Here is a 23,340-nt window from a genome sequence, read left to right as displayed (position 1 = left end):
TGGAGGTCTATTGGGGTCCCACGAATCTGGCATTACAATTTATGAAGACCAAGTTTATTGATAGAGCTACAGAATGACCAGAGGGTCATTGAAAGGAGGGTCTCGAATGAGCACATCAGCCAATACAGAGTGAAGATTTGAGGACAGCCCCTACCAATGACATGTTTAGGAGGAAAATATTCTCCACCGACATCTACAACTTCCTTGCTTTGCTTTGACTACAGGTGCAGACCCAAGGCTTCCAGTTCAGCCCAGCACCTGCTGCAGTAATCTGGAGGAGGATAGAGGTGGCCCCTGCTTATCCTGGCCGACTCCCCAGCACCCACCCATCCCTGAGCAACCTGCTGTGGCTCCTTTTCCTTGGCCTCTTTCCTGATCAAGAGCCAACACTATCATGCTAAATTGACTTAATGTTCTCTTGATGTTTACTTAGTTTCATGTTAATTGGATACTAAGAATACTTTTATGGATGTCAATGATTAATGTTAATATTAACAAACTCAGCCATAGTTTCTGTCTCAATACTTTTTTTTCATACCATGACTGATTTTTAAAATACCACCTGGATGGAAAAAGATTACTACAAGGAATACATGCTTGTGCCAAAAACAAAACGAAACAACAAAAACCAAAAGACAACACAAAACGTTGGAGTATAGAAGCAAATACGCAAAAAGTGGATTTTCCTCTCTGGTGGCTTCTATGTCCCATGATTGTTCTCTGGGCTGGAAGGTTCTGGGCCGAGGATTTCCTAGAGAAAGAACTGCTCTTGTTGACCACGAAGAGACAGTTTACACAACAGGTTCCTGACCCATCCCTCCCTGAGTTCAAACCCCCACTACTTCTGCACCCGTTCTCCCAACGAAGGTGTGTTACTTTAGCTCTCAGAGAGTCGCTTCTTTACTGTAAAATGACAATGGTATCTCCATCACATTTCCATGAGGATCAGGTGATTTTGTGCACATGGTAAGTCTTGACCACCTTTTACTCTGCATCTTTCTGCCCACTAGAGTTCCTCTAGTCAAGGAGCAAGGAGTCATTACAAGTTCAAGAAAGAAAACTAGCCAACAGCCCTGCCTCAGAGGCGATGGAACAGCTTCACACAGGGCTGGGTCTGCCAGGGCTGGGTCTCCTGGAGCAGCAAGATGCTGGCCACTCTGGTGGGCAGCTGGATAGATGAGTGTAGAGAGGCCTGGGAAAGGGGATGGGTACAGCCTGGAAATGTCCCATCTCCACACTCCCTGGGTCTAGGGCTCTGCCCCGCCTGCCTTGCCCTGCTGTGCTGGTCCTTGTGAAGCAGAGTGCATGCAGGTGCTGAAGGGCAGCAGCTGGGGTGACGCTACCTCTGCCTGACTCCTGTCTTGTCACACCCCCACAGTGGCCACCCCCTGTCTTCATGGTCTGTGTCCCCCTGATGGCCTCAGGGAATCATGCTGGGGTGAGTCCACAGCCGCCGCCCTAACCATGGTGCTCAGGCCATCCTGGAAGGAGGCCACAGCCATGCAGGGCATGATGCCTCGTTCCTCAGACCAGCGGCTGGGCCCAGTGTCACCAGGCTGTCTCCACATCCTCCCCCTCTGTCTCCTCCACCTCTTGGATAAGTGATGGTGGGATTGGAATGACATTCATTGCTGGCCCCATGAACCGTGGCTGCCAGTCTCTCCCTCTTGAACTGGACCTGAGTGGGGCTGGGGGCTGGGATGCTCACCCTCGCTCTGCTGGCTTCTCCACACCCCACGCCTGCCTCTTCCCTTTACCTCCAGAGACCAGGGCTGTGTTCCCACCTGCATCTCATGCATCTTCCAAGGCTCAAGTTCAGAGCCTCCCTCCCTCACCAGCTTTCCTGAACCAGGAGCGCTACAGTGTGTGTGGGGGTTGTGGCCACAGTTAAAACTTGTCAGGCTGAGTCACATCAGGGACTGTTGGGGTGCCTCAGGCTCAGCACTCACTCTGGGGTCTGTGCAAGACAGGCTTTTACACTTCCCTCAGGTGGGTCCATGAGGGTCCCGAGGCCAGCAGAGGTGCATAGCTGCTGCCCTGCTCTGGGATGGCTGTGCCCTGGACATCACCATTCCCTGGCCCCTCACACTCCGACCCAGGTCATTTTGCACCTATTTTCCATGTCCAGGAAGGACAGCATTTTGACAGGTTGGCCAGCTGCCAGACACATAAATGGGTGCCATAAAGAGGGACTGAGTATGTTTGTGCAGTCCTTATTTCCTCCTCCAGCTTTGCATGACACAGGTCTGTCCTTGAAAGACATGCAAATGCCATCTGTCTCTTATCAATGTTTGGCAGAGACCTTTGGTACCCCAAGGGACTCTGTTATCTTGGGTGCAGGCTGCTGGGAGTTGTGGTGGGCTATCCCGGGCTGGGTGGGCAATCTGACAGCCCTACCCTCCCGCATGTCCTTGGCCTGTCCATCTGCACATTGTGAGGAATAGACCACAATAACGTCCTATGTCCAGGTAATAGTGATTGGGAAACAACTTGCCCTTGCCCGACTCCTCTTCCTCCCTGTCCCTCTTTAGGAGGAGGAGATGGAAGGGGCTGGGCCCTCTGAGCTAAGGCAGAGCCTCTTTCAACAGGCAGGGATGCGCCCTGGAACATGCCCCATAATGGCAAGTGGTGCTCTTCACGTGTGCTTTGCCCCTGCTTCCCAGTGGGTTACCACCCCAACCTGGTTCTGCATCTTGAGGTTTCTGAGGATAGAAACACACCTTCTGCCTTTGCATAAGGCAAATGCCTTAGCATGACCCTTCATGGCCTTTAACCAGCAGTGTGGACAGGGCTGTGCTGTCCTGTGAGTCAGTCATCACAGGCCAGGCCAGGTAGAGCTGCTGTAACAAGTGGTCCCTAAGTACCAGGAGTTACAGCATCGGAGATTGATTTCTTGCATGTCTTGTCTGAGGCAGCTGCATTAGGGTTCCATGTCATCTGAACTTGGGAGCCAGGCTGATGGCAAAGACCCTGTGAAGTATTGCTGACCATCGTGGGAAGTCAGAGCATGAACCAGGCTCACTAGTTCTTCAGGACTCTGCTGTGAGGCAAGACCTCACTTCCCATGTTTCACTCATCAGAGTGTCATTTCACCAAGTCTGACACCAAGGACCAGGAGCATAATCAGCCCCAGGAAGGGCCATGGAAACTTCTCACAGCTTCTCTTCCCCTGCCTGGATCTAAGAGCAAGCCTATGGCAATTCCCCTCAGAACCAGGAAGGTGGGGCAGCAGTCGGGCAGCACGGCTTCTTCTCCGGGCCTCCTGACATTGGCAGCAGTGGGTGAGGGCAATGGGCAGGAGAGGAAGTTGGCCCCTGGCCCAACCCTCCTTTACTTTCAGCCGAGGTCTGCCTCCTCCCTCAGCCCTAGAGTCTTCATCTGGAAAACAGAGGACTGCAGTGTAAGTGCTAAGGTCGCGCTCCTGGATCTGATCTCGACAGCAAGGAACCCCAAAGCCACTAGGCAAAGGGGCTACGGCATGGGCCATGAGACCAGAGCATGGCTGGGAAGCAGCAGACACCTGCGTGTGACTGGCACCTGCATGTGACATGGGACCTGTCCCCAGTCTGAGGTCTCAGTCTGTGCCAATGCCATGGCTTGGTCTCCCGGCTGACTTGCTGTCCCTTCTTCATTGTTCTCTACTGTGGGCCAGTTATTCCTCTGCAGTGTCCCCACAGCAGGGAGTGCAGGTTTCTGCACTCATGTCAATCATGTCTTACCTTCCCAGTGGCCTATGACTTCTGAAGGTTGTGGCTATGTCTTCAGTGTGTTTTCTGAGCCACCCCTGCCTCCGCCCCACCTGCCACCCGCAGCTGCGAGAGGGAGCTGAGCGTTAATATGGAGCCTCTGTCAGGCCAGGCTCACATAGAGTCTCCAAAGCATGCTCGTCCTGGAGCATAGGAGAAGTAAACGGTGATGTGTGAGGCCACAGGGACTTCTGGGGATTGCTGCGGCAGCATAACTTAACCCTGCGGCTGGCACTTTAAAACATCCTTCTCTAACTGTTGACCCATCCTGGTGGCTCTGTGATGTCAGTATCCCTCTCCCCACAGGCCGCTGGCTGCCCTTTAGTCTATGCAGTCAACATTGGTCTTTCCATGAGCCAAGCTCTCTAGCCACAGGCCATTAGTTCTCTGCACGGGGCACCATCCTGGGGTGTTTTAGCTTGAACATCCTCAGTTACTGTTAGTAGAGTGGCTATTTGTGTCATTTCATGACCTGTCCATGGCTAGAAAGGCCAGATGTCCTGTTAATACTTATTATAGTAAGTATTATTCTTACTATATTGGCATAAGCATATCTCCAGTGGCTACTATACTACTTTGGGGACAGTCCTGAACAGGAAAGAATTGGCCCACATCCCGAGTGTCTCCGAGTTGTTCAGAAGGACACTCACTTCAGTCAGAAATGTATGATTACTGGGGCTACAACCTAACTCAGGCTAACATGCAAACATGACTAGAGTGCATGTGTTTTGGACTGAATTATCCCAGAAGGCACCTGTTATTGACACGTATGTGCAGCATGTTTTCAGGGAGGGTTGGACTTCCTTGCTCAGGACTTTGTGGACAGCCTTTGCTTTGGAAATCCCTGTCATTCACAGCAGAGCCATTCGGGGTGATTTGAGGGACCAAGCCATCCCATGTATCCCAGTCAGCCTCTGTCATTTCAGATGTGTGGTGACGTGGTGCCTATACACAGCTGTGCATGCTTAGCTCACATTCAAGGATGACAAATCCTCCAACATGCATCCTCCTAATTCCAGTCAGCCAGCCTCTGCGAACATCTTTTCTTCCAGTTTTGTCCAAACATCTCCATCCTGAAGCACCCATTTTTCTACTTCAAATGACCCTGCATTAGTCCACTCTATAAATGCCCAGGCTGGGCTGTGTGAACTCTTGTCTCCAGTGGCAGGCCATCCCGGGGTGCTGCCCAGCCCTTGATGGCACAGGAGACTTTGGGCCTGAGCTAGTCTGGAAATTAGCACCAGTCTCCATTTCTCAGTTGTTTCCTGAGCACTGCTGAGCCCAGAAAGACAGGTACCCCTCATGAGCAGTACTGACACTCAGGCCCTCCCGAAGAGGTAGGTAGAGAAGCCAGACCTCAGCAAGTGTGTGGCCTCCCTTCTGTATGCTTCACCTGATGCCTTGCCTTACCTTCTCAGCTCCCCCTCCTTCATCTCTTCTCTACCCAGCCTTTTCAGGTGCATCCTCCGCTCTGCTGGCCCTGATGGAGGTTTGGACAGCACAGTTCGGAGAGTCTAAGGAGAAATCCTTGACACCAGCTGCTCAGGAGCGTGAGGGACGCGTGCAGCCTGGTTCTTGTCGTGTATCACGTCAAAAGTTTTCAGTCTGCTCAACATTGTCAGTCTGGTTCCCCAAGGCTGTGGGCAGGGGACACTGACTCATGGTCTCATGGCAAGGCCTTGCCCAGGACCCTAACCCACTCCCCCAGCTGGCGCAGACCTGCACGGGGCTCGCAGCGGAGGATGCATGTGGGCTGCTCCGCAAAAGTAGCTCGCGGGGATCCTGCCTTCTCCATGCGCACAGACAGCTGGACAAATGCGGGTCCCCCGCCCTGGGTCCTGGGCCAGCGTGTCTCCTCCCTGAGCTCCGCCCCCCCGCGGCCTGGGTCAATTCCAGCCAGCAGCCCCTCCTTCCTGGAAAGCCCCAGTCCAGAAGTCCACTGTGACAGGTGGGCGCCCCTCAGGAAAGTCCCTGGAGAGTGACACAGTGTTTGGCATATGCATATCTTCTGGGATGACAAAGTGTAGCCAGTCAGCGTATCTATCACCTCATAACCTGATATTTTTTTTAATAGTGAAAGCATTTAAAATCTCTTCTAGCAATTTCTAGATAGACATTATCAGCTATTGTCACTGTGTTGTACAATAGAGCTCCTGGATTTATGAAAGGAAGATGGAAGACACCAAGTCCCTTGGCTGGGGAGTGGGCAGCTCCAGTTCAGAGCGTTGAGAACGCAGATCCTGATGGCTCCCATGCTAGTTGTGGTGGGAGAGGGAGGTGGGAAGCTTCTGGGGTATGTGTGTCAGTGTGAGGCACGGGCGGCTGGTCCGACCCTCTTTGGGCACCGGCTATGGAAGCCCCTTCTGGTCCAGCCGATTCTTGGGACAGGTGCACATAGCTGTCGCCTTCTCAGGTATTCACTGTGGTCATTGGTGCCCTTGCTCTGAGCTCCAGGTTGGAGTCCCCGAGAGTTACCCTGACACACACCACCCCCGGCCTGACTCCAGAGCAGGGACTAGCCAGCATGAGGTGCTTTTGCTCCACTAAACGTGGAACCTTGTGGGAACAGGGCAGAGATGGAGGTGCAGAGAGTGGGACAGTGCAGTGGACAGGCCACCACAGAGCAGGAGCAGATCCTGGAGGAGGAGCAGGGCACGTGGACGGCCCCTCTGGTTCTGGAAAGGAGCCTCTTTTGGGCTCAAGCAGAAGGGCATAAACCCCAGCACAAGAAAACCGTGGGCTGCAGCTTGTGCTGGCACAGTGGGGAGGCCCCAGGGTGGTGAGCACTAGGCGGAGGAATTTAAGGTGACTTCTGGTTTCTGGCCTGACAGCAGGTTGATTATGGTACCATTACCTACCATGGATGGTGAGATAGGAAAATAAAGGGTTTTGAGAAGCAAACTAGGGGTGAGATAGAGCTTGGCTAGAGTCATCCTGGGTTCAGTCACCGGCCAGCCTCTTGCGGGGGGGGGTGGTCATGGATACAAGACGGGCACAAGGGTGGGAGAAGGGCGTGACAGGGAGGCCAGACCTGAGGAGGATGCCCACCTCAATGGGGGGAGACTTTGGTTTAGGCTACTTAGCTGTTATTTGTTAGAAGTTGCTTTGAGCATGCCTCACCTATCATTGGGGATCTGTAGAAAACGTCACAGTTGAGAGGACTACCTTAGAAGAAGGCTTGGTGTTCTGGGCTGTCAGAGCATGTGTGTGCGTGTGTGCGTGCGTGTGTGTGTGTGTGTGTGTGCATGTCCTTCTCCAGGTGATAGATGTGGACACCAGCTGACAGCAGTGCGTCCTGAGCACTGCACCCCTTCATCCCAGCCCTCGCTCAAGCGTCCAGTGAGGAAGCTGTCCTCTGCTCCAGGCTCTCTGCCCCTTTACAGGGCGGGAACTCCTGAAGGTGGACTTCTGTGTGCTAGCCTCCTTATTTTCACAGTAACCCCATTATAAACATACAGAAAAGTGCTATTAATGATTAACCTGCTCCCCTCCTGCCCTTGGCATTCACTGTGATCCATCTCCACCACAACCGAAATGGGGCAGGGAGGGGTTGGGGAAATCCACCCTGGCTAAACTTTCCACAGAAGCCTGAGATCCATGCCAAGGTGGATAACGTGTGTTGGGACTGCTGTAGAATGTTCTAGGGGCCCAAACTGTGTCTGCCCAAAGAGTATTGGAGTGGGATGGGCGTTGGTGACACAGTGTGAGCTGGGCTTGGTGGTGTGGAGTCAGGGATCTTGCTTTTGAGTCCTGCTTCTTCCCCTTCAATCTTTGAGGTCCTGGAGGCTCTGAGCTGGTGTCTGTGTTCTTTAGAAAGGGTGCTTTTATGTCCATGTGGCTGGGCAAGGAAACTCGTTTTCAGTGACCCCTTCTGAAATATATAGGGAAGAGGGGGCAGGATATCTTGTATTGGTTCTAAATTATTTCTACAGCTGGAGGCATACGGGGATGGGATCGTCGGGAGGAGATGGGCTTCTCACCTCTGATGTGGCGCCTGCCCTCCCACTGGCCAGCTCGATTGGAAGAGTGGGCAAAGCATCCTGGGAAACGTGGCCTTTAGGGCAGTCCCTTTGGGATGGGAGAAGGCGAGGATTGGGTCTGTCAGCATGCAGGCTCTAGAAGATGAGCCTGGAGATGCGGCAGCTAGGATGTGGAAAGACGAATTCAAGGGACTTGGTGACCATGTAACACCAGGACAGTGTGGGAGAGCTTAGCTGTGATCGGACCACTAATCTCAGGACACCAGAATCTCCTCTGATGAGGTTTGTGGTTCAGGAGAAATGAAAGGAATTGAGTTCCTATGTTTTGAGATGAATTTTAAATCGTGCCTTTCCGTGTTGCTCAAGAGCAGTTTTAAGTGAATGGAAAAATTGGGAAGAAGATAGAGGTTTCCCTCATCACTTCTGCCCTGCATAGGATGAGCCTCCTCCCTGTTCTCAAACTCCCCCAGGTGATGTGCCTGCTCTGGCCTGTCGCTACTGCCTGAAGCTCATGGTTTCTATCGGGGTTCACTCTTGGTGGTGGGCCTTCTACCATTATAATCTGTATCTACCATTATAATCTCATGCATTATGTCTCTGAATCTCTCGATAAGCTGCCAGCCCCTTAAAATGAAGGACTATGCATTCTTATCCCTGGAATTCAGGACTTGTGCACACCCTCCCCAGGATGCAGAAATTGAATGAGTTGTTGCAATAATTGGGACAACCATTTCAGTTTATAGACAAGGAGCCTGAGGTCCAGAGAGAACCACTGGTGATCCCAAGACCACACAGGGAGTTGACCCTGAGTCTGGAGGGAGATGCCTTTCTTTCCATCATCCAGAGTGACCAGAAATTTCTAGAGAGTGGCTGTGAGTCAGCTGTGATGGCCAGGGTGTGGGGCTCTGGAGGCTAGGGATTTTCCTCACAGCATCCCTTTGTGTGGGAGATGGAGGCCTGTCCCCTTGGCCCTGGGTGAAGGAGTGGGGATAGGCAGGAGTTACCCCACTTGCAGGCATTAAAGCCAAACCTGGGAAGATAAAGGGGCATTTCCAGGGATAGAGTTGCATCTTCTAGGCCCTGAGCCAGGCTGGCTTCAGGGGCCACTCCTATCCCCCTTCCCCACTGTCTAGTGTCCCTCCTACTCTGCCCAACCTTGCCCTGTGAGCTCTGATAATGCCCTTCCTCTCTCTGCTCCTGGATCCTCCGTCCTCCCAGCCTCTTTCCCTGAGAAGGAAAAAGGCGAGTGGGTGTTGCCCTGGTCCCTCCTGGAAGCCATTGAAGTGCCCCTTGTGATGCCTAAGACCCATGCCTACTGTGCGAAGCCTCTTCCCTGGTCTCACATCCCAGGACCTTTCTAACAGGGATGCATGGACGATCCTCCAGCATCTGCACACAGATTCGACAATCCACGTCTCCCCGATGTACAAATGTTGGTGGTAAAATTAACAAAGCACCCCAGATATTTCACTAGCCTCTCAAGCTAAACACAGCATCTCATCAAATGCTCCAGCCGGGTTGGAGGCAGGAGGAGGTGTGGGCCAGTCAGATTCCGAAGCCCATTTGTGTGTGGGTGGGCATGCTACTCCAGCACCCAGTGCCACTGTCCACGGCCGACCCTCTCTTGTCTTCTTTCTAGTCCTGCTTTTTCTCAGGACTTGTCTCACTAAGATCTCAGAACTCCTGCTCCTCTCCATGGTTCTGAAATCTCACCAGGACTTTAAAAATAGAAGCAGCCTCCTGCCTGCCATGGTCCTGGGACCTGGGGACAGAGCAGAGGCAGGTGTGTGGTGTGGTCCCAGCAGGTTCTAGACAACTCTGTGGTCTCCACTGGGCCAGTCAGTGAGGCTTCCCAGGCCAGGCTGTTCCCACTTCTACCCTTTTACCCCTGCTGGTCTTGGCCAGTCAGCCCTCCAGCTCAGCACCACGTCCCCCAAGCCTGATCCACCCAACAGGGAGGGCTGGTCCCCCTGTCAGTGCCGATGCCCAGGGCCTCAGCATTTCCTTAGTCAGCAGGGTCCTGGAAGGGGCTGATTCCCAGGAGGAGGGGGCATCACAGAGCTGGACACTGGCTAACTTCACGACAGATTCTCACCATTTGTCTGTGACAGGGAAGGGTGAGGCCAAGCTGAACTTGACTTCCTTTGTGCTGAAGTGGCTGGGAGTTTTAAAGGGAGGTGGGGAGCAAGGAGGGACGTGACTGTGACCAGGGACTCAGTAGAGAAGAGATGTGAAAATTAAAAAATCAGGAGGGGCTGGGCCCAATGGAACCCATGTGGTTTGCTGAGTGAAGCACCCCCTCCACCCCTCTGAGAGGTTGGGAGACTCTAGCCCTGTCTCCCAACCTCCCTCCAGGTCCCAGGTCTTAAAGAATCCACCACCTCTCGTACCACCACACTGAGGACTGAGCTTCCAACATGGGCCCTTGGGGGACGCTCTCAAACCACATCCAACCATGACATGTGACTCAACACATCCCCTTTATCCTTCGCCTGGCCAACACCTATTCTGGTGACCCCTTGTCAGTCAGCACGAGAGATGGTCCTCAGATGGTCCTGAGGAGCCCAGAGTTGTGAGTCAGAGGGTTAGTGATCAGGAGGCTGCTGGGGTCCAGGGCTGTGGGCAGCTGCTGCCTCTGCCTGGGGATGGGCCACTTGCTTGGGTGCCTTCTGACGCTGGTGGCAGTGCTCTGGGCCAGTCAGTGAGGCTTTGCAGGCCAGGCTGTTCCTACACCTACCAAGGTGGCATCACATGGCAGAAAGGATGTAACAGGCATCAGGGACCCAGGGACCTAACCACTTCCCACAGGCCCTCCTTCTAATACTGCTACACAGGAGGTTAAGCTTCAGTGTGAATTTCTGAGAGACACAAACAAACTATACCCAACAGCAAAAGTCTATTTATAAATTTTTGTCAGTATCATATTAATTAGTCCTCCTGTGCTGCCCTGGCTGGCCTCCTCTGCTCCTGGGGACTCAGGCCAGGGGGTAGTCCAGCCTAATGATTCTCCTCAGTTGGTCCTGACACACTACGGGGTCAGCATGCAGGTCTTGACTAGCTTGGTAATTACTATTGTTGCAGCAAATGGGTGACAGCCTCTCTCTCAGTCTGGGTCCTGAGTGCCTTCCACTTATTTCCTCTTTTAACCTTCACCTTGACCCTCAGAGACATGCTGTTATTATTCCTGCATCACAGAAGGGCTAGCGAAGCACCGAGTTCTTGTATAACCTGGTCACACTTGCAGAGCAGAGCTGGGGTTTGAACGGAGGAGGGCTGGACCTTGAATCTGTGGTCTTTTCTGATGTCTTTCTGTCACTCAGTATTGGTAAAACAAACACACACAAACAAAAGTCAAAAAATATTGATTTCATTTCAAGTGGAGCTAAGTATTATTTTGTGAAACTTTGATTTCAGTTGTATGTATCAGAATGCACTATAAAATCTATTTAAGTTGGTCACAGTGAAAAAGATTTGCAATAGCCTTATTGACTAGAAGGCATTCTGTGTAGTGTGACTTTCAAGTTATCTGGCCGAGCTCACTGCAGGTTGTGTTTCTGGTTTGACCCTTGGATGGCAGTGTTGATGCTGGTGGTGACAGAACATGTCGTAGTATAGTAGTATGGCAGAATGCAGTGCTGCGTGCTGGGCTGAGGTGGCAGCTGCCATTTTTGAGGGCATGTTGCGTGCCACTCACGTTGCTCACCTCTTCACAGGTCAAGGTTGTGTTGGTGGAACCAGGGGATGACCTCATCTGGCCCCCTGGATCTGCCTTGTGGGGCCGACCTCAGTACACTTGTGCCTTCTCTCCAGCGATGCAGCATCTCAGAACTCTCTTACCATATCCTGCAATTAGGTCTGCAGAAGAATAGCCCAAAGCACACCAGCCTTGGAGCAGGGCAGTACCTTTCCCTGCCTGTGCCCCCAGCCTCCTTGGTGCTAAGAGGTCCTACCAGCCTCAGGAGAGAAGGTCCCACATGCTCCAGCACCTAGAAGGTGCTGGTTCCTCTCGGAAAGGCCCAGCCTGGCTGAACTTGAAATTAATAATTATGCTTAGGTATCTTAGAAGACTGCTGCCAGTGTTTATATGTACACAATGTGCTAGTAAGCGTGAATATCCTGGAGAAGGATTGCTACAAAAAAATATTAGTTCTAAACAAGACGGAGTCTCCAGAGCCCGACACAATGTCTTGAACACAGATGTTTCTTGGTTGGTGTGAATCCTTCTCTGTTATAACTTTTTTGAGTTACAATTCAATAAAGATAACAATTGAGTAAATTATGCATACAACTCATTCATGGTATACAGTGCAGCGATTTTCATATATTTTCAGACCCGGGCAAACATCACCATGATCAATTTTAGAATATTTCCGTTCTTCTCAAAGCAAACCCCATGCTACTTAGCGCTCAACCTCAGCTCCTTTCCCCAGTGCTGGCAACCACTTATTTATTTGCTGTCTATAGATTTTCTTTTTCTGGAAATTTTGTATAAATGGAATCGCACAGTTGTGGTGCCTTGTGATTGGCTCATTGCGTGTAGTCTGAGTTATGGATCCAAAGCCATTTTCTGTAATGTGGCTATTCAGTAATCCTACCTGATTTATTTTAAAGGCATATTATTTATTGAAAAGGCATATTATTTCCTTATTGAATAAACTTGTGGCTTTGGTAAAAATCACTTGACCATATGGATGGTCACTGGACCTTATGCCAGGCACTATTCACAATGCCTGGCATAGTGGACATAGTACACTTTTTTGTGACTTGTATATTTCATCTAGCATATGAGTTAAAGGTCCATCCACATTGTAAGCATGTCTCAAAATTTACTTCTATTTATTTTCTTATTTGGCACTGGGGATTGAACCCGGGGCATTATACCACTGAGCAGTTCTTTTTATTTTTTTTATTCTGATGCAGGGTCTTGCTAAGTTGCTCAGGCTAACCTCTAACCTGTGATCCTCCTGCCTCAGCTTCCAGAGTTGCTGGAATAAGGCACACACCATTGTGCCTGCCAGAATATCCTTCCTTTTTAAAGGTTGAATGGTACTGCACTTTGTTCACCCCTTCATCTATTAATAGACACTCGATTGCTTCTGTCTCTTGGCTATTGTGAATAATGCTGCTCTGAAAATAGGTGTGCAAATATCTTGCAAAGATGCTGCTTTTGATCCTTTGGGTGTCTGTCTAGAGTCGTTTGTTTTTAATGTTTGAGGATCCATCTACCATACTGTGTCCCATGGTAGCTGCTATCTTGTGTTCCCACTAACAGTGCCCAAGGATTCCAGTTTTCTCCACATCCTGACCACTATTATTATTTCTGTTGTGTGTGTGTGTGTGTGTGTGCGTGTGCACACATGCATACTCAACAGTGATCCTGTTTGTTGGCATGAGGTGGCATTTACAGCAGTTTCAATTTGCATTTTCTTTTTTTATTTTATTTTATTGTTGGTTGTTCAAAACATTACATAGTTCTTAATATACCATATTTCACAGATTGATTCAAGTGGGTTATGAACTCCCATTTTTACCCCGTATACAGATTGCTGTGTCACATCAGTTACATTTCCATTGATTTACAAATTGCCTTTCTAGTGACTGATGTATTCTGCTGTCTATCCCATTCTCCACTGTCCCCTCACCCCTCCCCTCCCCTCCCCTCCCCCTCTCTCTCTCCATCCCCTCTACTATAAATCGTTTCTTCCACTTATATAATTTTTTTTCCTACTACTCCTTTCCTCAATTTGCATTTTCTGATGACTAGTGATACTGAACCTTTTTTCACACACTTGGTGGTCATTTTTCAATCTTTTTTTTTTTTTTTGAAGAACTATATATTGAAATTCTTTCACTGTTTTCATAGTGGTCTTTTGGGTTTTTATTATTGAGTGGTAGGAGTTCGTTATATAGGCTAGGTATTAACCTTTCAAACATATCATTAACTATTTGCTCCCATGGCTTGAGCTGCCTTCCACTCAGCTGACTGCATCCTTGGACCACATGAGCTTTGAATCTCAGCAAGTCTAATTCATTTTTACTCTTGGTGTCTATCCAACAAATTACCATACCCGATACCAGGAAACATTTTTCCATCACTGTGTTGAAAATGCTTCTTCCACTGGGCCCAGTGGTGCACACCTGTAATCCCAGCTGCTCGGGAGGCTGAGGCAGGAGGATCACAAGTTCAAAGCCAGCTTCAGCAAAAGCAAGGTGCTAAGCCACTCAGTGAGGCCTTGTCTCTAAATACAACATAGGGCTGGGGAGGTGGCTCAGTGGCTGAGCCCTCCTGAGTTCAATCCTGGGTACCAAAAAAAAGAGGATGGTTCTTCCCCTGTGGAGTAGTGCTAACCCCTTATCAGAGATCACTGGGCCACAGACACGGGGGCATGTTTCTGAGCCCTCTGTCGTACCCCACTGGTCTACGAGCCCGTCTTCACGTCAGTAACACAGTGTTGGTCACCGTAGCTTTGTAGTAAGTCCTGAACTCCGGAGTGTGGGGACTCCCACTTGGTTCTTCTTTTTCGAGATTGCTTTGGTGATTCAGGGTCATATGAACTTTAAAAATGTCTATTTCTTCAAAAATTGCCACTGATTTTTGACAGGGATAGCATTGAATCTGTAGATCACTTTAAGGAGTATCTATGTCTTAACAACCCTTTTGTGAATTTGTGTAGACGGAATGTCTTTCCATTTGTGTTCTCTTTCTTTCATCAGAGTTTTGTAGTTTTCAGTGTGCAAATCTTTTAGCCTCTTGATTGGTTGTCCTTTAATTTTTTTCAACCTATTAATGAGCATACTAATAGGTTCAGTGTGATATTTCAGTACCTACTTTCAATGTGCACTGATCAAATTAGCCTTTCTTTACCTTCCCTCCACCTGCCTTCGTGCTGAAGATCACTATTCTATTTTCAAGTCAAGTTTTTTTTTTTTTTAACTTCCACATGTGAGAGAAAACACTTGGAATTTGCCTCTCTGTGTCTGGCTTATTTCGCTGCATGTAACTTCCTCCAGTTCCACCCACTTTGCTGCAAAGACAGGATTTCATTTTTAATGACCAAATTATATTTTACAGTGTAGTTGCACACCACATTTTCTTTATCCATCCTTCCATCTGTGGGCACCTAGGTTGAGTCCACATGTCGGCTGTATGGACAGTGCTGTGATACTCATGGGTGGGCAGGTGTCTTTTAGGTAAGCTCACCTCACTTCCTCTGAATTGAGACTCAGAGTGGACAGCTGAAGCGAATGGTGGATCCACTTTAGTTTTTTGAGGAACTTCTTTACTTTCTTCCCTAACAATGGTGCTAATTTACATTCCACTAACATGTATGAGAGTGCCCCTTTCTTTACATGTTCACCAATATCTATCATTTTTTTTTTAATTTCCTTTTGGTCCTAGTCATTCTTCCCGGGTGAGGTGATATCTCATTACAATTTTGACTTTAATGTATCTTTTTTTTTTTTTTAGAGAGAGAGAGAGAGAGAGAGAGAGAGAGAGAGAATTTTTTAATATTTATTTTTTAGTTTTTGGTGGACACAACATCTTTGTTTGTATGTGGTGCTGAGGATCGAACCCGGGCCGCACACATGTCAGGCGAGCACGCTACCACTTGAGCTACATCCTCAGCCCCAACAATTTTGACTTTAATGGCCCTGGAGGCCTCTGACATTTTGTTCCTTTTGATGCTATAATAAAATTGCTTTCCAAGTCTGCTACTCAACTGCTCATTGTTGGTGTGCTACTCTTCTTGTAACTGTAAGTAAATTTTTCTGAGTTTTATTATTGTCAAAATATGCAAATTTTTTTGCATATACATCTTGTACCCTAAAGTTTTGAAAAGCTATTAGCACTAGTTGTATTTTGTGGATTCTTTAAAGCTTTCTCTACATAAGAACATGTCATCTGTGATTAGAGATAGTTTCATTTTTTTTTCTTTCCAAACTAGATGCCTTTTACATGATTTTTCTTCCCTAATTTCTCTGGATAGGATTTCCAATAAGTTAAACAGAAGAGGCAATTGTATAACCTTATCTTATTGAAATCTTCCTGTCTTCCATGATTAGGTTTGATGTTACGAGTGGATTTTCCATAAATTGCCCTCATAGGATTGATAAAGGTTCCTTCTATTCTGAATTTGTTGTGTCTAATCTTGAAACTGTGTTGGGTTGTGTAAAAGCCTCTTTTCAGTGTCCTTTAAGAATATTAAGTGCTTTTTCTTCGTTCTTTTAATATACTGCATTCATTTATACACAATATGCTATATTGAGAGCAGTGTTAGGTTTACATAAAGATGAGCAGACTATCCAGCAAGTTCCCATCTCCCTGTGGTTTCCAGTTAGCATTGCTAGTGTACCAGGCTTGTTACTGCTGATGAATGGATAGTGATACATTGTTGCTAACTAAAGTTCACAGTTTATACTAGGTTCATTTTTTTCTTCCTATAGTTCTGATAATTGACAGTGCCTGTGTCTGTAATTATAAAATCATGGAGTAGTTTCACAACCCTCAAAATCTTCTGTGCTCCACTTATGAACCTCTCCTTTCTTTCCCACAAGACGCTGGTGACTGCTGATCTTTACACGGTCTCTATTTACTTTTGCCATCATCCCTTTCCTGAATGTCATATAATTTGAATTACAATATGTAGCCACTTTCAAGATGGCCTCTTTCATTTTATAATATACATTTAAGATTCCAAGACCCTATCTTTAAATACAATATAAAAAGGGCTGGGGATGTGGCTCAGCAGCTAAGCACTCCTGGGTTCAATCCCTGGTACCAAAAAAAAATCCTCTATATCTCTTTTCCCCTTCTTTTCTGAATAACTCTGCTATAAGGATGAACCAGCTTGTTTAGCCATTCATCTGTTGAAGGACATCTTGGTAGCCTCCCAGTTTGGGCAATCATGAATAAAACTGCTATTACATTCATGTGCATATTTCTATGGTGGACATAAATTTACTCAGGGAGTGCAGTCCTCGGGTCATGTGGTAAGACCACATGGGAAGGGTAGCTTGGGGGCGGGGAACCTACAACCCCCCTTGGGAAGTGGTGGTGCCATTTGCGTTCCTGCTGCTCCATGTCCTCATCAGTGTTTGGTATTGCTGGTGTGTGGACTCAGAAAAGAGACTTGAACCCAGGCCTGAAACCCAAGGTCCGGATCCGGTTGCAGTGGTGCACCTGAAGCCAGAGGACTTCCCCATTCACCAGTCTTCCTGGGATCCAAACAGGACAGGGGCTTGGGTCAAAGTCACATAGCTGGTCAGACCGAAGTAACAACCGGACCTTCATTTCACGAGCCAACAACACCCTTTGACACCTCATTTAGTATTTCCTGAAACCGAGTGGTGGCCCTTTGCATGAGGCATGAAGTTGTGGCAGGACCCGTCCTGGACTGGGGGCAGTTGATGCTGCCTGGGAAGCAGGTGGGGAGACTCCCTACCTTGTCTGGCCTGGCTGCCTGGGACTCATTTCTCCCCTGTGGACCCGCTGGTGCCCACCATCCTCCATTTCTGCTGTGGCCTTTGTGACAAATGGAATGGAGGAACCCAGTGTGTCTCATGGCTCCCGCACACACATGCTCACTGCCACAGGCCTGCAGGGTGCCCGGTGGGAGGCAAGTCCTGATAACACAAACCCCACCACCTTGGGCTGCCACTCAGAGGGCTGCAAGGTGATGCCATGCCCTTTTGAAGTGGGTGGTCTTGTCCTGTCTCTGCACCAACCCAGGAAGGGCATGTTGCAGGTGCAGCCCATCAGGGTCTCATGGAGGTGGGAGGAGGGCTGAGGATCCTGAGGACCCTTCTTTCTTTGCTTCTCCATCTTCCTCTCTCCTCCCGAGTCCTGCTTCTACCTGTCCCTTGGAAGCCTTGGCTCTGCTCCTGCCTCTCCCCAGGAAGGACCCCTGCGTCTCCAGGGGCACAGGGTACCCATCCTCTCTTTGTCTATTTGACTTTAGTTTCCTGTTCCTGCACCAATGTCTTGAAGTGTTTCTCCTGCGTTCTCTCCCAGTAGTTTCCTAGTTTCAGGGTTTACGTTTAGACCTTTGATCCACTCTGAGCTGAGTATTATATCTGGGGGAGACGGGAGTCTCATTTCATCTTCTGCATAAAGTTATCTGATTTTTCCTGCACCACTGATTTATGAGACCGTCTTATCTCCACGGTGGTTCTTGGCACCTTGGCTGTGGAGATGTGGGTTCATGTCTGGGTTTCTTGTTCTCTTCCATTGGTGTCCATGTTGGTCTTTAGGTCAGTGCTGTGGTGTTCGGGCTATCATAGCTCTTTTGTATGTTGTTCCCATATTTTTACGGGTGCATTGTTGTATATGTAACAGTGGATTCGCTGCTGTGTGTTCATGCATGCACACGATAGATATTGCTGAATGTTTTGAGCTCAGGTATTACAATACCTCCAGGCTTCCGTTTTGCTCAGAATTGCTTAGACCATTTGAAAACTTTTGTGGTTTTATGTAAATTTTGGAATTGTCTTTTGTAGCTCTGTGAGGAGCGCCTTTGGCATGCCATGGAGATTGCATTGAATCTGAAACTTGATTTGGGTCGTGTAGACATTTTAATAATATTAATTCTTCTAACACATGATCATGGGAGGTCTTTCTTTTTTTTGTATTCTCTTTGATTTATTTCATCAGACTTTTAAAAAATTTTTCAAGGTAGAGGCATTTATTTCCTTGGTTAAATTCATTACTAGACATTTTACTTTTTTTTTTTGGTAGGTATTGTGAATATTATTGCTTTCTTAATCTCTTTCTCTGCAAGTTCATTATTGGTGTATAAAAATGCCAATTTCAAAACTCACCATTTTATAGAGAAGGAAACTGTAGTCAGGAAGAAAAGTTAACATGCAGCTCATAAATCGCAGGACCACGTGCCCAAGGAGTCAAGTGCCTTTTTGCATATTGTCTGCTCTGCTTATGAGAAGAACCAGCAGGGAGGACTGATGGGAGCCCAGGAGGAAGGTGGAATGCTGATCTTGTAGTTAACTCTTCAATAAAGTGGCTGTTCTTCCATAACTTCTTGAGTTCTGTGGGCAAGGCACCCGTCCCTCCCCAGTGGGGCTCTTGATTGTGGCTTTCCCCCTCTTCCTGGAGCCGTCTTGCCTTCTGCCCTCTCACAGGGGTCTCCCGAACCAGTCTTAGGCACCCACCTACTTCGGCTTCCTTTCTGTTTTCCTCACATTTCCGTTTGCATTTATTTTTATTTCTTCCTTCTTGTTCTATCAATCTGTCAACTTACCTGCTTGTAATTGTTCTTAGTGTGAAATCACAGGGAGGGCAAGGAGTTCGTCTCTTGTTCCATCTGTGCTGGAATGTGGCATGTCGGACACCAGTGCCTATTTGCTGAAGACATAAGTTTAAGCCTCACCCATCCAGATGCAGGAGGGAGGGGGCAGGAGCACTCTGTCACCTGAGGGCTCTTATTCACAATAGGCCTTTTGTTCTGATGGGGTCAGGAGCACCTCCAACCAGGTCACAGTTGTGGACAAGAGCAGCCTGTGGGGCTCAGTCCTTCATCGCCAGCCTAAGCAAGGGCCACTCCATCACTACACATGGTCTCCACATATTATCTTTTCACATGGAACCATATCAATCAGTGCAGTTAAGCCAATAATTGATAAAATACTGGCTTTCTAATGTTGGATGCAACAATTTTTGAAAAACACCAGATATTTAGGGTCTGAAGTTTCTGGGGGAAATTGTATTGAAAATTCCCTGAGATTGTTGACAGATCTGCCTGCCATCAAGGAGTGTCAGCTAATTGCTCATGCCTGAGTTAGTGATAACAACATCAAACTGTCAGGGGCTGGGGATACAGCTTAGCTGGTAGAGTGCTTGCCTAGCATGCACAAGGCCCTGGGTTCAATCCCCAGTACAAACAAACAAACAAACAAACAAAAAACCCAACAACTTAAACATGCAGTAAAAATAAATAAATAAATAAAAATATTGTACTAACTACAACTAAAAAAAAGTTGAAAAAGAAAAAGAAAGAAAGAAAAGGGGCCCGGGGCTGTAGCTCAGTGGTAGAGCACTTGCCTTGAGCATGTGAGGCACTGGGCTCCATCCTCAGCACCACATATAAATAAATAAATAAATAAAGATATCATACCAACTACAACTAAAAAAATTTAAAAAACAATCAAACCTTCATGGACCAAATTTATGATCTATGCACTGTGCAAAAAACAAAATATGTCTTCTCTCTTAAGCTTTATTTATATATTGGTATAAATTTACTTTACTTGAAGGAATGGTGCCAATGGAAAATCTTGAGTGGATGCTTTGGTATAACTTATAGAAATGCTAAAAGTAATCCCAACATGTTTTAATCTTTCTAATACATTAGGTATTATAGCTGTCACTTTGTCTCAAGAGGAAACTGAGACCCAAATTATGTCCAATCTCCCAGGTCACTCAATTGGTAGGGGCAAAAGTGCATCCCAAGGCTGAGCTTCACCTTAGACCACTGCTCTGTGTCCGCAGGGTTTCTCTGCTCTGTGACAGTCACTGGTGTGAGCTCATGAAAGCCATGGCAGGAGACAGCCACCATTTCCAGGGCTCTGTATGATGTGCTACAGGTCTGCCCATGTGGTCTATTAACCCTTAGAATAACTTCTAAAACCTGGTGGTGCAATGGAGTTTCATTCAGCCGAAAAAAGAATGAAATTGTGTCATTTGCAGGAAAATGGATGGAGCCAGAGAACATTAGGCTAAATGAGATTAGCCATTCAAAAAGCCAAGGGCCTCATGCTTTCTCTCTCTAGGAAAGCTAGAGAGAAAAAAAGGAAAGAAAAAGGACCCCAGAAAAAGAGACCAATAGACTAGAGGAGGGAGACCTGGGCAGGGTAGAGGGGAAGGAAGGGGCCCATTTTGGAGTGAAATAGGCCTAATTATCTTTAGTGCATGTGGCATATGTCACCCTGAGCCCCATTACTCTGTGTCACTGTAATGCACCAGTAAAAAGTTTTTAAAAGGTGAGTGGTGGTACTCCTCTCATTAGAAACACAGGAGCCCAGGACTCAAGGGGTCATCCTTTTACACAAGAGCACAGACTAATGAAGCGTATCTTCCAGAGCATCCATGTTTCCTGTGTGCGGTGGCTGATGGTCAGGAGTGTTGGGGACAGTCATCTTATCATTTTCCACCTGATCTTACATCTCTGAAATGGAGAAATAAGTCAATCATTGAAGCTCCCAGAAGCAGGAGAGAAGGTGGATGTTCCTGATGGGACCCTTTGCTGAGTTCTCAATGGACTCTCCCTCCGTGGAGATGGAATTCCTGCTCTGACCTCCCTGTCCTGACCCTGCACATTTCTGTGTGTTTATGGGGGCACCCCTGGGAACACCTCCATGCTTTGCTGGAGGTGAAAGGACCCTGGAGACCCTTTCACAGTGGCTCCAGGTTTGCACAGCAGTGTGACTCTGAGGTCCTGGGCTTGCCTTACTGAGCTGGTTGTAAGAACAGGAAACTGGGACTCCTTCATGGAGATGGCACTCAGGTGCCTGAGGTGTGCCCAGTGCTTCCTAGATGCAGAGTGGCAGACCTGGCTTCTCCTGGGTCCCTGGATTTCTTGGCTGATCAGAAAGAGGGTCTGCTTCTGGGAGGTGTGTTCTCATAGCTCCTCCTGATGATCCAGGTCCTTGGACCCCACACTGATGACAGAAAGGTGACTGTGGCATGGGGAGAAGCTGAGGCAAGCTGGTGTTTCTCTGTCCAGGGTAGAGGGTGGTGCCACCTGAGCTGAGTGGGAAAGCAGTATTGTGGCTCACCTGTTTGAAGGCCCTAGAGAAGACCCCTCTGGGCACCAGTTTCCTCATCTGTGAAGGGGATAACGATACCCCTGAGCAGTACCCAGGGCCTCCAGAGGAATGGTCGGGGCTGCTGTGAGCAGCTGTGTGGACCTGTGCAACCCAGGCCAGGGGGTGTTATTGTCTTCCATGTTCCCATTGATAGGCTCCTGACTGACAGCACGGTTGATGGACACCCTGCAGGAATGCTGACGGGTGGAGCTGGGAAACGCAGTGGCACCTGGTGAGGACTCCAAGAGCAACAGACAACATGTGGTTCTTCAGACCTAAGGTCCCCATTCTCCGGGCAGCAGGCAGGCCTGAGAGCCAGGTAAGGAAGTCGGGTGCATGACAGGGGCATGGCCTGCATGCAGGTCAGAACTTGCCGGGTGCTTTGAGCTCATTTGCTTGGGCACCTGGTGCTTACTGGGAGGAGGGGATTTGAATAGCGTGGGTCTCTGCTTCTGTCCCCAGCCTGGCTCTGGAGGGGCCTCCCTAGATTTCTGTCTTAATCCTGGGGACTCAGGACTTCCACCTAGAGCTCAGGAGGATATGAGTGTGGGACCCCTCAACACCCACTTCCCTCGGCCACCCAGCCCTGTCAGATGGCAGAAGTGAAGAAGTGGCTTACCTGTGGTGGGAACAACAGGATTCTTTACAGGGAGGGACCCACCTTTGCTTAGGAAAATGCTGTGGTGAGCAGCCCGAGGATCTTGGGAGCAGGGCAGAGAGCAGGAAGTGGCCGAAGTCCTGCTCACAGGAAGAACTCCCACGTCAATCCTCCCGAGGCCGCCCCACCTCCCCAATCAAACTAACCCCTGCCCAGCGCCATGGCAGACCCTGCCCTCTATGTCGGCACGGCACCCTGGCCTCCCCTGTGCTTTGCTTGCTCATCACATTTATTCAGGCTCTGTCTTCCCTGGTACTCTCCAGAATGGAGCCTCCTCTAGGCTGGTGGACCCTGAAGCTCAGTGAGGCTAAGATTTGCCCCGGAGCTGGGACACCCTTTCTTAGCTGTCTGCACCCACGTGGTCTGATTCTGAGTTCTGAATGCTAACCCTGCCCTGGCACTGTCCCCGTGGGCACGTCTTGTGTGTGTGTGTGTGTGTGTGTGTGTGTTTTCTTCTGTGCCTCGGTTCCTCTTCTGTAAACGAGGTTATTTTGGGGAGTGTGAATGGACCTGTTTTACGAGGTACAATGGACCATGGGCCATGGAGGAGGCCTAAAGGGAATGGCTGATGCCGGGACACTCAGCAACATGGCTTGCCCTTGCGCATTTTGTCAAAGGCAGCCTTGGAGAAAGTCACTTCCAATTCGGGAGGCTGTGGAGAGGACACTGAGGGATGGCGTAGAGAGGGTAAGTGTCACATCCTGGTGGCTGGGTGGTACAACCTATCAGCCTGAGTCCTGGTGAGGCCCCTCCCAGCAGGCAGCTGTGCCCTGCCATATAAGACTCGTTCCCACACCTGCTCCAGCCCTCTGCCAGGATCCTCCTTCCTCAGGACAGTGTCCAGCCCAGACCCAGCAGGTGAGCCCCTGACTCAGCCTGGGAGGAGTTGAAACCAGAGGAGAGCACCCAGGGCCAGCTCAGGCCGCCTACAGGGGCACCAAGACAACTGGCAGCGGGGCCCCTGCTGCTGCTTTCTGAGCAGAGGGAAGGCTGGAGTGGAGGGCGGGCCTGGGCCAGGAGTGTAGTGGCTTGCAGTCGGCTCTCTGTTCTCTGTGTGGCCCTGAATCTTCAGAACCTCTGGGCTCCGGCTTCCTGCAAGATGAGAGCAGCATGGCAGGAACTGGCCGGACTGTTGAAG

The 23,340-nt window shown here is 48.9% G+C and overlaps 1 protein-coding gene across 1 annotated transcript in view; it reads left to right on the top strand.

The window, feature by feature from the left end:
- Window positions 1–23,340, top strand: part of LOC308650021 (uncharacterized protein) — a gene marked incomplete at its 5' end in the record, with an annotated part of 74,863 nt that overhangs the window by 19,596 nt on the left and 31,927 nt on the right. The gene's annotated exons all lie outside the window — the stretch shown is intronic.

Source organism: Spermophilus citellus (assembly GCF_964194105.1).
Source record: "Spermophilus citellus genome assembly, chromosome: 1".
Classification (NCBI taxonomy): domain Eukaryota; kingdom Metazoa; phylum Chordata; class Mammalia; order Rodentia; family Sciuridae; genus Spermophilus; species Spermophilus citellus.
The sequence above is the reverse complement of the archived record's forward strand: the minus strand, read 5'-3'. Positions and strand labels throughout refer to the sequence as shown.